The sequence below is a fragment of the Dromiciops gliroides genome, chromosome 5 (assembly GCF_019393635.1).
Source record: "Dromiciops gliroides isolate mDroGli1 chromosome 5, mDroGli1.pri, whole genome shotgun sequence".
NCBI lineage: Eukaryota > Metazoa > Chordata > Mammalia > Microbiotheria > Microbiotheriidae > Dromiciops > Dromiciops gliroides.
In genome coordinates, this window is record NC_057865.1 from 29,428,138 (window position 1) to 29,444,569 (window position 16,432).

At 45.6% G+C, this 16,432-nt stretch overlaps 1 protein-coding gene across 4 annotated transcripts in view; it reads left to right on the forward strand.

Moving 5' to 3' along the window:
* Positions 1-16,432, forward strand: part of THRB (thyroid hormone receptor beta) — a 440,576-nt gene that overhangs the window by 21,119 nt on the left and 403,025 nt on the right. Inside the window, exon 1 of one of the 4 annotated variants that reach the window (XM_043968989.1) lies at positions 11,520-11,791. The exons of 1 other annotated variant lie outside the window; for it this stretch is intronic. The gene's annotated coding sequence lies outside the window, so the exon portion shown is untranslated. Of the gene's footprint in view, positions 1-11,519; positions 11,792-11,870; positions 11,994-12,571; positions 12,774-16,432 lie in introns of those variants that run through there. 2 more of the 4 variants (XM_043968991.1, XM_043968990.1) reach the window with 2 other exon arrangements.

Here is a 16,432-nt window from a genome sequence, read left to right on the forward strand (position 1 = left end):
GTTTATCCATCTTACTGAATAAAATAGTCTCCCATTGTAGTCATTTCACATCTTTTCTTTGGTCCTTCCCCAGTCAATGAACAGTCCCTTTCTTTCCAGTTTTTTGCTGCTACAAAAATGTGTGAATATTCTAGTTGCTATGAGACCTTTCGGCTTGGGGTCTCCCTTAGTTCCATACTCAGAAGAGAGATTGTGAGTTCTAAAAATCTAATTAGCTTGATAACTAGTCTCACATTATTCCAAATAAAAAAGTAAATTTCTGTGAACTGGCTAATTAAGATTGGCTGGTTTCAGTACCAAGTCCAAGAGGGGAAGTGAGAATCTCCTCAGGAGGATGAAAGCTTCTTGGGGGGATTCTCACTTGCTTGGAGATAGGTTCACATGGCTTTACTCCCCTTTGGGGCTATCCATGGCATGCCTTGCCCAAGTCAGCAATCTTGCTTGTGTATGTCATTAGCCACAAGAAGGACTGGGGAGGGTTGGATAGCTGAACCCACTGAAGAAGAGTTAGCCTTCCCCTCTCAGCCCTGCCACCACAGAACTGAACCCTCAGTCCAAGCCCAGAAAGTGGACAGGCCAGGATCTAGGTGACCTGCATGGGCAGCTGGAAGGTCATCTACCAGCTCTAACTGCTCCAAGTAAATCAGATCACCAGTGCCCTCATAGGCAAGTTAGAAAATGCTCCCTGCCCAGGGATGGGGAAGAAATTAAAAACCAGCCAGTGGAAAATGCAAATGACCACTGGGGAGAGGGGACCAAAAAAATCTCAAAGTACATGCCCTACTAAGGGAGTAGGAAATGTGTCACCTCATCTGCAGGACAGTAAAAAGAAAAAAACTAATGGCTTTTGATGATTCACAAAGGACCTGGTAAGTAAGTCTGGGTGTTTGAAGGTCAAAGTAGTTTCAGCAATCCCAAGTCTCTCATTGACATTTGTTGTTGTTGAGTCATTTCAGTCACGTCCGACTTCCAACTCTTTGTGTCCATTTGGCAGAGTGTTTGCCATTTCCTTCTCAGGCCCATTTTACAGATGAGGTAACTGAGGCAAACAGGCTGAAGTGACTTGCCCAGGGTCACACAGCTTGTACGTGTCTGAAACCGGATTTGAACTCAGGAAGGAGTCTTCCCTTTATGTAGATCTTGAAAGTATACACATTGTTTTATGGCTGTTGTTTTATAGGGACTTTTCAACAACCCTGGGAGGAAGGTATTGTAGAGATTAATATCCCCATTTTTTTACACATATGAACCTTGAGGTTCAGAGAGATCGTGACTTGCCCATGGTCACACAGCAAGTCAGTGTAAAAAATAGAATTCCTAGCAAAGTCCTTGGAGCCAGGAAGACTTAAATTCAGTGCCTTCCTCTGACACACACTTGGCTGTGTGACCCTTAGCTGATTTCTTTGTATCTTCAGAGCTTGTCACAGATCCTGGTATATAGTAGGTAGTTAATAAGTGCTTATTGACCAACTAATGGATAGTCATTTAACCTCTGTGCTCAAGGCTACTATCTAAGACCATAACTTGCAAAGAAACTGGTAACCTTCGTTAGCAGAAGTACTTGGTTTCCCAATTGAGAAATCCCTATGCATGCCCTAAACAATTCTGTATGTGTGTATGTACACACACACACACACACACACACACAGAAGGTAGTATATATTCATTCAAGACTACACATATATGTAAAACACAATGGACTGACTATATTACTTCAAATCTACATGGGGTGGGAGTCAGAACCTTGTTTCCCTTTATAGTTCAGTCACGACTCAGTTAATTCAATGAGCATTTATTAAGTGCTAACTATGCTTTCCAATGTTCTGAGTATTGGGAATACAAAGACACAAATAATAATCACCTGCCCCAAAGAAGTTACATTCTCCCAGAGTAGAGATAGAAGGTGTCAGTGCCAGATGATTGGAGGAAAGAGAACATGTTGGCACGGAGGGGGATCAGGGAGAGTTTGAGGAATCTTTTTTTTTTTATGTTCTTACACGAAGGTGACCTTTTTTGTTTGTTTTGTTTATAATCTGTGCATAATGACTTTTAGTAATCCTTTGGAAAGTGTTTTGGAAACTTGCTTTATATAAAATTCACAGCCTTTCATAAATATATACCTCCTTAACATTTAGGTTCAAATTGAAGTGAATGTATTATGTTGTTGAGTCGTATCAGTCATATTTGACTCTTTGTGATCACATTAGGGGTTCTCTTGGCAAAGATCCTGGAGTGGTTTGCCATTTCCTTTTCCAGTTCATTTTACAGATGAGGAAACTGAGGCAGACAGGGTTAAGTGACTTGCCCAGGGTCACACAGCTAGTAAGTGTCTGAGGCCAAATTGGAACTCAGGAAGATGAGTCTTTCTGACTCCAGGCCCAGCACTCTATCCACTGCAGCACTACCTAGATGACGTGAGTTTATGAATGAAAATAAGAGGTATCCATAAGTAAATTATGAGAGCGTGGAATAGTTTATCTGTCAGATTTATGGCCAGTGGAAGAATGTGGGGCCAAAGAAGATATAGAGAGCATTATAAAACATAAAATAGATAACTTTAATTATATGAAATTAAAAAGCTTTTGCAGAAACAAAACCAATGAAACCAAAATTATATAAGGAAAGCAGAAAACTGGGAAAGAATTTTTGCAACTAGTTTCTCTGATAAAGGCCTCATTTCTCAAATATATGGAAAACTGAGTCAAATTTATAAAAATACAAATCATCCCCCAATTGGTAAAGGTCAAAGGATATTAACAGGCAGTTTTCAGACAAAGAAATCAAAGCTATCCATAGTCATATGAAAAAAATGCTCTAAATCACTATTGATCAGAGAAATGCAAATTGAAGCAACTCTGAGGTACCACCTGACACCTCTCATAGTGGCTAATATAACAAAAAAAGGAAAATGTTGGATGTTGGAGAGGATGTGGGAAAACTGATGCTCATTCATTGTTGGTGTAGCTATGAACTCATCCAATCATTCTGGGGAGCAATTTGGAACTATGCCCAAAAGGGTATAAAACTGTGCACACAAGGGCAGCTAGGTGGTGCAGTGGATAAAGCACCAGCCCTGGATTCAGGAGGACCTGAGTTCAAATCCAGCCTCATACACTTGACACTTAATAGCTTCGTGACCCTGGGCAAGTCACTTAACCCTCATTGCCCTGCAAAACAAAACAACAACAACAACAACAACAACAAAAACCACACAACTGTGCATACTCTTTGATCCAGCAGTACCACTGCTAGGTTTATCCCCCAAAGACATTCCAAAAAAGAGAGAAAAAGACCTATTTGTACAAAAGAATTTATAGCAGCTCTTTTTTATGGTGCCTATGAATTAGAAATCAAAAGATGCTAATCAATTGGGGAATTGCTAAACAAGTTGTGGCGTATGATGGTGATGGAATATTATTGTGCTATAATAAATGACAAGCAGGATGATTTCAGAAAGTCCTGGAAAGATTTCTATGAACTGATGTACAATGGAGTGAGCAGAACCAGGAGAACATTTTGCATAGTGATGGCAGTAGTGTTTGATGAAGAACTGTGAATGGCTTAACTGTTCTCAGCAATACAGTGATCCAAGACAATCCCAAAGTACTAATAATGGAGCATACTCTCTGCTTCCAGAGAAAGAACTGATATTGATTGAATACAGTCTGAAGCATGCTATTTTTCACTTCCTTTCATTCTTTTTCTTTTATTCAAGTCCTCTTTTACAAAATGGCTAATATGGAAATGTTTTACATAATTGCACATGTATAACCTGTATCTGATTGTTTGTCACCTCAAGGGGGGGGGAGGAGTGGGGGAAGGGGGGAGTGGGAATAGAATTTGGAACTCAAAATTTTCAATAAAAATGTTTATTTAAAAAAAGAAAACAGGAGGTATCAATCCCTTTTATAGCAAGCTAAAATTGAAACTTTCTTCTAAGCTGACAATAGCCAAGTAAAATGGAAGTTAAGACTATCACTCTAGCTCTGACTCATATCAGCTCCAGGTATTTTAAGGATCTAAGAATTGTAAATAATCATAAACACATTTGATGTGTGGTAACATCTAAATATGTAAATGGGATCTGGTGACTAAAAGTAGGATTCACTTTTTTTTTCTTTCATCCTTCACTTGAAAAAAAAAATGCTTCTACTTTATTCTCATGGGACTTTTGTATTTACTCTCCCATTCATGTATGAGTATAAACATTTGGCTTTTAAAGAGCCAGAATTTTGTTGGGGTTAGGGGACGGTTAGGTACACTTAATTGACATGTTTTGGTAACATGAAGTTGAGCCATTGAAGATGCCATTTTGTGGTCATCTGAGAATTTAATGGCTCATGGTACTTTGGGATCTTCCCAAGAAACATTGGTTAATACAGTTCAGTTATCAATTGAATCAGACCCCAAATGAGTCATCTTCCAAGCAGTTGGAAATTAAAATGACTTGAAACAATTATTTTCCCATCTTTGCCCAGACCATCACCACTCCCCATTTTCTCCATCCTCATACAAAGAAGCTTGATATGACTTAACTGGTATTTAATGGTTTCTAACTGCAAATGTTGTTTGGAGTGATGGTGTCCTTCACGTCTTTCCACCCAGGCTTGGATGATACTTAGAAGTTCAGACTAGACTTTGTTTAAACAGAGTATCATGGCAAGGGCACAGTGGATGAGAATTGGCTTTAGCATCAGAAGACTTTGGTCCAAATCTGAGCTTTTACCAACTTGAACAAGTCACTTAATCTTTTAGGACCTCAGTTTTCTCACCTTTAAAATAAGAGGGACCGCTAAAGTCCTTTCATTATCAGAATCTATCATGCTAGTAGTAGGAATGTTGGGAACTCATCTAATCAACAAGCATTTACTGAGAGCTTGCTGTTCAATCATCTCTGCTCAGGCACTATGGGGGAGAAAACAGAATTAACATTCTGGCAGTCTATTTCCACCCAGACTAAAACACTATATTACATTTATGATTGGCCATAATGAGCATCTGTTGTATGCATTTAACAACTTTCTTCTAAAGAGAAAGTCTTTTTTAGCCATATCTGAGTCCAGGGTTAGATAAACTGCCCCCAAGCTATTAAAGAGTCACTTTGGGAAGCTCCATTAACTTGAAAAGAATTGGCTTATTTAGCCTTTCATTTCAATGAAAGCAATTAGTGGTTCATTTCAACTCGGCCAATCAACAAATATGTATTAAATGCCAAAGAAACCGTACTGCAATCCCTGATCAGAGGGAGGATACATGGTCACACGTACGTGAGCGTCCTAGGGGTTGGTGGACCAACTGGCATCCGGGATTTGCATTTCAGAGGGACAAGCATTCCTCCTCTTTGGCCTGAGAAGTATTGGAGATGACTGGGATATTTGATTTGGAAGGCAAAATTGAATCATCCCCCAGAGCTCTCAAAAGGACATGTAAATCAAAAGGAGGAAGGTGGACCTCAAGAAATGAGTAGCAACAGCAATAGGAAACAGCTTCCCTCCCCCTCCTCACTCAGGGACAGAGGGAGAATTAACTTCAGATTCATAAGGAAAGAATTCGTGGCATAGGCGCAGTAAGTGACAGGAGAGATTGAAAGGAAAACATCGAAGGCTAGTAATCCTCCCCCCTCCCCTTCTCCCAGTCCTCCCCCCAGGAATCTTCGTTCAGAATTGGGTGGAAGCCACTGGTTCTACCAGCCTCTTTAAGGACTAAAGGAAGTTTTTTTTTTTTAATCTATTCTTCTAACTCCCCTTCCCTGTGTGTGTCCCATAACAGACACTGAAATATACTCTGCTCACTTCTTTTACTTTAACATTTCCTGTACCTTGATTTTTACCTCAAACATAAAGAGAACAGGGATTAGCTAGAGACCACCATAAATTTAAATTAGGGCAGAGAGCCAGGCTTCTGCCTGAATATTAGAAATTTGTTTCAACTGGGAGCTCTGCCTATTATGATTATACTACTGAATTTTTGTCTTATATAAACTCCATATAGCAATATAAGTGGGGAATACATGGACTTGAGGGTTCAGGATATTGCCCCTGGGCAAAATCCTGAGTGAATTATGGAACACCAGTGATGTTGCATTTATACCATGCGTATGCACATCCTGACAACTCCAAGAAAAAGAGAAAACCTCACATAAGGAGATGTGCTTTGAGGGAAACTAGGCATTCTCTGAGCTAGAGATCAAAGGACTACGTGCAGAGGCATAGGGGGGTTAGATGGATTGTTGTGTCTATATGGGAAACAGTAGTGGCAAAAAGGGAAGAGTTCTAGGCTGGGGAGTTTGAACACTTGGGCTGGAGTCCTAGCTTTTTGGTTAACTAACTGTATAATCATGGATCAATTGTTCCACATCCCCCATGGGCCTCAGTTTCCTCACCTATAAAGCAAGGTGGTTAGACTATCTGTTTTATCCCATCCTAAAAGTCTGCGATCTCAGACAGGATGTAATTTTATCACCCTTATCTAAAGAAGTTGAGGCCCTGAGAGATTGTGACTCTCTCACACATGGCTCGTGGCCTCCTGATAATTTGCATGTCAGGTCTGTTAGCGTAAGAAAGGCAATCCAGAGGAAATAACACACACACAAGACCGAAAATGACACGACACAATGCGACACAACATGGAGAGGATGATGAGGTCATGGGGGCCTAGCTTCGTGTGCCTAAGAAAGGTAGCTCCCTACCCAGAATACATAGCAGAAAGCATAATCCTCCAGGGTGGGAAAAGACCAGTCAGTCTCACCAGCCCCACTTCTTTCCCACTTCCCACTCTGCAGCCAGTCCAAGGACATCGTTCTTAGAAGGAGCTAGCAACACCATTAATCAAGCTTGATGGGGAACTCTCATCATGCTGGTCTCTACCGGGTAATTACCACTAGTAAAGTACAGGAGTTCTCTGGAGGAACCAGATGATCTTATCCATACCCTAACCCCCTCCTGAACTCTTACTTGCCTTTCCTTTGAGAGTCAGGGGCCTGCCGATACCCTGGGATCTTGGCAGCACTGACTACTTGCGTGGGTATCTTAGAACCCATTATAACTGTATACTGGAACATATGAGGGAGTATCCCATAACATACTCGATTAAGCCAGCTTTCTGTTCTGATAACCAGGCAGCTTCATTGAACCCAGTGAGCTACAGAGCCAAAAATGTAGTTCCCAATGGTGACGGATGAGAGTATAGTATGAGGTTTCCTTGGCTGTGAAAATCCATTAACTAACCACCATCTTACTATATTTTAGATAACAACTAATATTCAGAGAGTGTTTTAAGGTTGGGATTTATTATTCATTTCACTAAGCACTTATTGATTGCCTACTATGTGCACAGGCCTCCCATGGTGGTTAGAGAGGGCACTACCTAAGAAGACTCACATTCAGGACTCCCAGGGGGCTCTGCTCTCCAAGATTAGAAGGTATGGCTTCTATGGGCAGGAGCCAATCTGCATTAGTAGAGGAGAATGCCTTACCAGCAGTTTAGTTCCCACACCAATGAATTCAGAGGGCCAGTCAAAATAAACAGATGTGCCAAGCATGGTGTTACCTCCGGGGATTGGAGGGAAGACAACCAGTAAATCAAAATAGAGGCAAAGAAGAAACAAGTGAAGGAATGGGAAAAGGGAGGGGTGTTTCTTGGGCTGAGTTTTGGGAGCAGCTGTGGATTCCCAGAAGAGGAAGGGAGGAAGGAAGGTGATCCAGGCCTTGGGCAGAGGTTGGAGATGGAAGGTTAGTTTAGCTAGTCCATAATACATGAAGAGGCATAATGTGACATCAGTCTAGAGAAATAGGTTGGAGCCAGATTCTAAAGGGGTTTACATACCACAGAGAGGTTAAATGTTGTTTGCTTTTAGAATATCAATTCAGCATCTGTGTGGCGGATGGATTGGAGAAAGGGAGACCAGTTAGGAGACTAGGAAGGTGAAATAGTCTGGGTAAAAAGTGATGAGACCCTGAAGCAGGGCACTGGCTGAGTGGATGAATGCAGGAAATGTCAGGAAGAAAATCGATGACTTGACAATTATCTCATTTGATTCTCAAAACCACCCTCAGAAGGTTATTATCTTCACTTTGAAGATGATGAAACTGTGGTGGGGAGAAGTTGTGACTTGTCTGTGGTCACATAGCAAGTGTCGTGGCTTGGGTCCAACCCAGGTCTCCGTTCCCAGGCCTTTCTTCCCTTCACTCTGCCACCCTCCTGCTCCACAGTTGACATCATGAGTCACAATTTAGTGCAGTAAAGTCTTTATAAAAAGGTCCTTTAAAAAACCCCACAATTCCATCTTCTCTTTGTGTTCAAGTAGAAAGAATGGTCTTTTTCCATGGGAGGGATTCTTTCCCATCGATTAGCTAGTAAGATTAGCCCCAGACATTCAGTTGTAGCAAAGTCTGGGGTTTTGTTCATTTGGTTTTAATAAATTTATATTCACAATAGTAAAAAAAAATTTTTTGGTAAAATCCAGAAAAGTAGTCACACATCATAATGCTCCTTTGTAACCATGATTTTCTTCTGAACTATTGAATTGCACTATAGGTAATTTATTTGTGTTTTTCAATTTACCGTTTATTTCAACACTTCTGTGTACAGACAGTGAGATCAGAGACACATAGTAAATCAATTAAGTTCAACAAAGAAAATCAACAGTTTCATTACCAGACTATTTCATTTTTTAAAAGGTTTTGTCTCCCGAGGGCAGAATAAAGTCCCAAGATAGATCCATGAGGACAAAGAGAGGAAGAGTAGCAGGCTTTGGGGGCCTGATTTTCAGTCCTTTAGAGGAAAAATTCCTCCTCTTCCCATCAAAATCTATCTCACATGAGAGACATTCTGTTCAGTAAATAAAGGCCCTTAAAACAACAATAACAAAACAAAGGTCAGGGTAAGGGCCCCCCCCCCCCCCGGTCCTCGTCACCCAAGAAGCCGGAGCCTTTGTCCTCCTCTGTCCAGGGGCTGTGATCAGTGGTTTCTCTAGGGCAGCTCGCTCACCAGCAGGGGGCCAGACGGTTAGAAGGCCCTTGGACAGCTTTTCTCCAGGCCTAGGAAGCCAGCTTGTGGCTGTATCAAAGCAGTGCTGCGATGCTCACCCTCCAATGTGGAGATCCTCTCTTGGGATGAGGGAATGCAAACTTGTCTCAGGCTTGAGGATTCTTAGCATTTTCAGTCCTTGGCCCCACCCCCACCCGTACCCGAGGGGAGCTCAGGGTGCTGCCATCCACGTCCTAGGACAACCTTCGGAAACCTTCACAGTCCCGACTGGGGGGGGGCGGGGGTCCTTTCCGAATTTCTATTGGTGCTCGTGGGAGTTAGCTTTGCTGTCCGGGAGGGAGTGCCTCTCAGGCCTCCTGGGGGCACCGACTGCAGCTCAGCGTAATCAGGTGAAATAGATTTATACGCAGAGAGGCAATTTCCCTTGGTGGATGGAGGACCCGGCTTGTGGAAAAACGTGGCTTCTAGTTCCCCCTCCTCCACTTACTGACTGCGACCCTGGGCGAGTCACTTAACCTCAGTGCCCCTAGGGCTGATCGGTCAAAAACAGAGTCCTCAGCCTGTGGCCCGAGTGCGGCCCGAACCAGAAGGAAATGTCTTCGGGACACATTGAACAAATTAAAAACAATGCGATAATAAGACAGACAACACCACATTTTAAAACTTAGTCAATGTGCGGCCCGCAAGGATCTTAATGTACAGATTAGAGGCCCCCGTTTCTATTTAAGTTTGGCACGACTGCGCCTACCAACTCTGCCACCCTAGATAAACTGCCTTTAGGTTTGCAAAGTGCACACGTTATCTCATTTGATCCTCAAAACAACCGGAAGGCAGGGCCCATATTACAGATGAGGAAACTGAGGCAGGCACAGGCCAAGTGCCTTGCCCAAGGGTCAAAGAGATAGTAACTGCCCGGGGCAGCATTTGAAGTCTGTTACAGATGCGTTAAGGAACTGTATATGTCGATGAAGTTTGGGGAACAGGAGAGTTTCCTACGCCAGGGAAATCAATGGTCTCCGCACACACCTTCAAAGGATAGATGGATGGACGGACGGACGGACGGACGGACAGACAGGTGATCGTGTGTATGGTCATTCAAACAATTCAGGGCAAATTCAGTATATTGACTGAATATACCTTTTCCCATTTTAATTTTGTACGGGCATCCTGTCTCCCTTATTACACTGGACTCTTCTTCTGAGCAGTGGATGTTTTCTCTTTATAACAACTCCATCTCCCGCCCCCGCCCCCCAGTCTTGCGCTGGACAGGCATTTGCCAGGTACGAGACTGGTTAATCCTTCCCCCAATATAATTTTATTAAAAGTACCGCTTCATGCTGGGAAGCTCCGGAGGACCGATGCCATTATTGGAGCTCAGCCTTGGTACCTCCAAACCCTGCCCTCACCTACAGCCGAGACTTCGGAGCCTCCCGGCCTGCTCCCTTTGCTTTGGCAGACCCTCCGCATTCCATTGTAGGGGAGCTGCCCCCTCTCTGCTCTCCTTGGGATATTGCCCGGAGCAAGACAAACTCCAGCTAGTTTGGCAAATTTGCCCTTGGGTCTCGGACCTTCCTAAAGGGTCTGGTGCTGGCATTCTCAGCGCAAATTATTGGGCCGGAGGTGGGGGACGTCGTATGTAAGGGGCCCTAGGTAAAGAAAAAAAAAAAGGCCCCCCTAGCGACCTCGTCTTGAGGACAGGCTGAGGTCTGGCTGCTGCCCCCGTCCATCCCCTCTTCGGGGATGTTTGGAGAGAAAGGGTCCGTTTCTAGGCTAGGTGAGGGGACGCCACGGGACTGAAAAGAGAAGGCCTCCTGTCCCGCCCCGGGGAGGAGCTGGAGGGCCCGGGGATGGCCCCCGAGCCACAAGTGGCTGCGCGTGGGTAATGTAAGAGTTGGAGGAGAAGGAGGCGGCGGCCGGGGCGGTGGAGCGCCAGTAGGCACTGCGCCCCGCGGTACACGACTTGCCCCCCACCGCCGCCCCGATCCATAGACAACCCCCACCAACAACACCCAGTATCTCTCCCCCTCCGCAGCCGCCCTTCCCTTCCCCAAGTCATGACGCACAAATCCCGTTGTGATCCTAAGCCAGAAGCGATCTGCAAAGTCGGGTGGGTGGAAATATCGCCACTTGTAAACATGTTGAGGAGCCCAACGGGAGGGAGGGAGGAGGGGGTGGGCACGAGGCTGAGGGGTGGGGGGGTGTAGTTGAGCTGGGAGCCGGGAATGGCTCGGACTGGAGGAGTCCTTCCTGTTGGCAGCACCTCCAGCCCAGTCCCTGGGGCGCTGGCACCCACCTAGGAGGGACTAAGGGCTTGGGGGGGGGGCGGCGGGGAGGCCTGCCTGCTGTCCCTGTGGGGGGGGGTGCCCGAGGGGTGCAGGGGAGAGCAGCCCGGGGGGGGGTGGAGAAGGGTGTGGTACAGGAGTGGGGGAGTCGCGTGGAACGAGCCCCTCCTTCTCTCCCTCACTCCTCCCCCTCTCCCTCCCCTCAGTGGGGAGCCGGGCGCCGGAGCTGTCCGGGAGCGGGCGGCGGGCGGTACGCGGCGCTGGTGCGTGCGGCGGGCTGGCGGGCGGGCGTGTCATTCGCTGCGCCCCTGGCGGGGCTAAGGAGGTAGCTGTGGCTCCCGTTGCCCCCGCCGCCGCCGCCGCCACCGCTGCCACAGCAGCCGGGTGAGGCTGAACCGTGCAGCGCTGGGAGGCGATCGAGGGGAAACCAGGTCACAGACGCGCAGACACACACATCCACCCGATCACATTCATGCACTCCTTTGCACGCACCGATCGGGAACAAGGACTCTGACTCTGGAGTAAGCGGCACCCCGGGACCTGGCCGGGGCGGGGGTGGCTAGCCCAAGCTGAGGGCAAGGAGCGGGGGCGGGGTCTGCCCGGGGCTGGGAGAGCAGACAGGAGAGAAGACCCACTTCTCCAAATAACTTGCTTCCTACGCTAACGAAAGTGCCCTAGTCACGGGGCGAGCGTCCTTTCCTCGAGCTGCCTGGGTGCCCCCAGGTAAGTGACCACACACATACGAAGTAGCCGGGACGGCGCAGATCCGGCCGGATGTCGGGGGCCAGCCGGGGCTGCAGCCGCAGGAGGGGGCACACAAAGCCTCGGAGCCGGGGGAATTGGCCTGGCAGGGCATTAACTTTGCAGGAATCCTCTCGGCTCCCGCTTTCTCCAGGAGACCTTTATTTAGACTCTTAGACGGCGGCCCCGGCGCCCGGCTTCCCTTGGCCAAAGGCTGGTAAACAGCACCGACACCGCCCCCTCTGCACACTGTGCCGGGCCACCGGCGAGGGGGCGGGCGGGCGGGCGGGCAGCCGGGCAGCCCGAGCCGGCCCGGGACGGGCCGGGCGCCCCCGCTCGTGCCCGTTCCTCTGGGGGCCCGGGCAGCAGCAGCTAGCTGTAGGGGAGGGCACGGGCAGGCAGCCAGCCCACGCCGGATTACCTGCTGCTTTCACCGGCTCAGTGTTAGAGCTCCTGATCGGGAGACTGGGAGGAGGGCGGGGGGAGGGGGGGAGGGGGGAGGAAGACAAGGAGGAGGAGAGGGAGGAGGAGCCGCGGAGAGACTCTTCTGCGTGGTGCAGGAGGAAAGGGGCACCGGGTCTCGGGCAGAGCAGGGGCGCCGCCGCCGCCGAGTGAGGAAAAGGGCGGAAGGGGGCTTGCTTTTCTTAAGAAATGGGTCCGGGAGCGCCGAAGCCCCAACTCAGTCGTTGACAGACTCTCCTGGTGTGAAATGTAATTTGGCATCTTGGCCGGCTCGGTGCCGAGTGGAAGTTTCCATGATGAGTAAGTTCTGTGACAGGGGGTTGATTCGGAAGAGGTTTGCAGCCCGCGCGTCGGAAGCCCCCAGGACTAGAACCTCGCCGCCCACCCCCTTGCCCAACTTGCCCATTTCCTGCCAGGGCCTGTCCTTCCTCGAGGGGGGAGTCAGAATGGAGAAAAAGAGGGAGCATTGATTGTGGTCCTTGACAGGAATCTTCACACATCTCGCATCTCTCCAACCCCTATCCTCTCCCCCTCCTACAAACACCCCCCTCCAGCCCATCCCCACCCCGCCTCCCTAAAGAATACGTGGAGGGAGAATGGGTTGTTCGAGGTTTTGCTTGGGCAGCATCATTTTCTCTCCCCGTCTAGAAGGTTTTATTCTGCTACGGAGAGAGCTGAGTGTCTCTCGGTCTGGTTCTTGTAGTTTTGTTCTTGTGAGTATTGGCCCCTCCTCGCTCTCTCTTCATAATATCAGAGCTGGAAGGGGTCTTAAGGGTTATGTAGTCCAACACCCTCCACCTCCATTTTACAGACGAGCAAAATGAAACCCAGAGAAGTTGGAACTTGCCCGAGATCTGTTAGTAAATGACAAATCTGTAATTCAGACGCCGTTGCCTGACTCCAAGTCCAGAACTGCTTTCACTTGTCCATTGATGATTGGCCGGTCATTTCCTAGAGATAACTGGGTGGCGCTCATTATCAATTAACAAGAATTTTCATTCTTTTTTAATGGGAGAACGGGGGATGGAACAAGGATCATATTTAATAAAGGCTTTATATATCAATCTACTTTCCCCTCCCCCAAAGCTATGTAATAGACTTTAAGAGAAAAAAGAAACAATGACATAAATGGAGAGAATTAAGGACTTCTTACCTGCTTAGCAAAATTCAGACACCAGTCTTCCAGAATTTCTGATCATTCCAGGTCTACGATATGCCTATTCTTGTTCAGCAAAGGGGCGAAAATGTTTTCTTTGAGGAATATTGGCGATCTTAATTGTTACTAAGGGAGATATAGTACTAATATTTCCTTGGCATTTAAGGATTCAAATATGCTTTTTCAGTCCAGCAATTAGTCCCTATATTTTAAAGAATTTGTAGCATAACATTATTATCTAATATAGGCCTAAGGAGAATCGGTTTTTTTCCCTTTAATTAACCGTACCTGTCTGTTTAATGGCTGTTTTTAATTACATTTCTGTAGTCAATGGAAAAGTAATGGAATTATGTCTCAATATTCTAAAATTCTGATCTCCCCCCCCCCCAAGTCAGATAGCTGCCCTTTTCTTTGGCTAACCATCCTCTTCTCCCAAAATAAAAAGTAAAAAATAAAGTGGCCTGAATTACTGAGGTTTTAAGAAATAGCAAGGAAAATCATAAACTTTAAACAAAAGTATTTACACGGAGATGTGTTTAAATGAATTGTGTGTCATTGATACTGATGTGTATATAGGTTTTTTTTCTTTAGCTTATTAAATTTAATGGGGGGAATGATTTGTCTTGGTTTTTCAATGTGTGAAGGCATCAGTAAATAAATGCAATACCATTGAGAGAGCATCCTGATTCAGTTATGGGAATGTTAACTAGACTACTTCAGTGATGTTTTCTAATGAATTTTAGAAAGCTTTGACAGGGAAATAGGACCATCTGCTCGTAGATACAATTGCATTTGGTCTCTTTTCAAAGTAAATGCTACCAAAGATGACCACAAGATTCTGGGTTGGAACCGCACCTCTGATGCTTGCTACCTCTGTGACTTTGGGCAAATGATTTCACCTCTCTGGGCCTGCGATGCTGCATAGTTAAAAATAAAGAGGGGGCAGCTAGATGGCGCAGTGGTAAAGCACCGGCCCTGGATTCAGGAGTACCTGAGTTCAAATCCAGCCTCAGACACTTGACACTTACTAGCTGTGTGACCCTGGCAAGTCACTTAACCCTCATTGGCCCTGTAAAAAAAAAAAAAAACCCAAAAAAAATTTTTTTTAAAATAAAGAGAGATTTTTAAGACTTGTGAGGGCCCTTCCAGCTCTAGATTTATGCTTCTAGAATCCTGACTTGTTTTTAATGGAGCTGTTCCCCTTGGCATTTCAATGGAATGGATAAATTGTAATATTCAAAGGGAAATGAATGTTGTAAGATGCATATCTGCCATACTATCATTTTAGCTGCTTCATAGCAAATGACCAGCAATAAAAGATCACTGAAGCCAAGATCCTGCTACCTTGACTATTACAAAACAAAATAAAACAAAAATCCCCAAAACACACCTCCTCTAGGGTCTATATAAGGGCAAAAAAAAAAAAAGTAGCCTGCCTTCCTTTCCCAGGATTTGGACATAATTTTAAGAACTGGATTTGCAGTGTGACTTAAAAAAAAAAAAAACAACCGTCAGCTGGAGACTGATGAGAAGGATTATCAGATTGTACATTTTGAACTAAAAGAAAATTGAGCATCATCAAGTCCCCCCCACCACCACCACCACCATTTCCTAGATGGGGAAGCTAAGGTTGGGAGAGTTTCTGACTTGCCACAAGGTCAGGTGTCTACTTGGGAACTTGCACTCAGGCCTTCCAGATTTTATGTCTATGATTTTGCCTTCATAGCCCCCATAGGTCTCAGGATTCTGCCTAAATTGTGAATTTCCAAAATGCCTGTCTGATCATTCTGAGCAGGTGCCCCCGGGGCATGCTAAAACGTGTACTGGAGAGATAGCCTTTCTTTTTCTGACTTTTCTGAAAGAAGGCCAGACATTCCGTGTCGTGACAAATCAGAGAGTTATTTCTCCTCCTTGAGGCATTTGCCTGGAGTACAATGAAATCTTCAGAAAGAGGCTTTGTCCTCTCCGGAGTAAATGACCTTTACCTTCTTAATTCAATTCAACAAATATTTATTGAGTGCCTACTAAGTGCTGGAGGCTACATGGGGTGTGGCCATGGATTCAGTGAGTTCTCCAGGCTTCGTGCTGAGTAATAGTAATATAGCAGCTCCAGCTTTTACAAGGGGTCCTAACCAACACCCTGGGGACAGAGGTGTAACATGGTGAGGTTTGGAGGCTGCAGAATGAAATAGGCGTGAAGAAATGACCCCTCTGATGGTAGATTTAGCAATGACCTAGTAATCAGTTGTAGCAAGTCATTAGCAAAAGCAGTCACCTGCACACCCTTTGCCCCTTAGAAGTTAAATCATCTAAACTCAATGAGTGGGGGGAAACATTGCAATTTTCCACCCTTATTATGGCTACATGTAGGAGCTTTGAGAGCCTGAATGATCTCAGAATTAGCTAAAATAGTAATAATAAACTTTCTACGTCCAAACTGTCAGCACATAAGCAGTGTGCGATGCCAGTAGGCATGGGGCTTTGGAAAGAAGGACCCTTTGACCATTAGCTTCATTGATACGGCAATGGGTGAAGTAAAAGAAAATGCATGGTTTTTTTCTCTTGAAATTAGTATTTAATACCATTGCCATCCTTTAAGTATCTTCCCAAGTGCTTAAAGAACAGTACATTGCTTAGAGCAAATTAACTGAACTTAGAGGTCATTAACTGAACTTCATCAGATTCCTATAAGGAACAGGCATTATTACAGTTGCTCTTGTGATTGTTTAGAAGGACATAGGTAGGTTAATCCTTTCATCTGGCTGGTTAAAATCATATTTTTTTCCATGGGACACGTTACTTG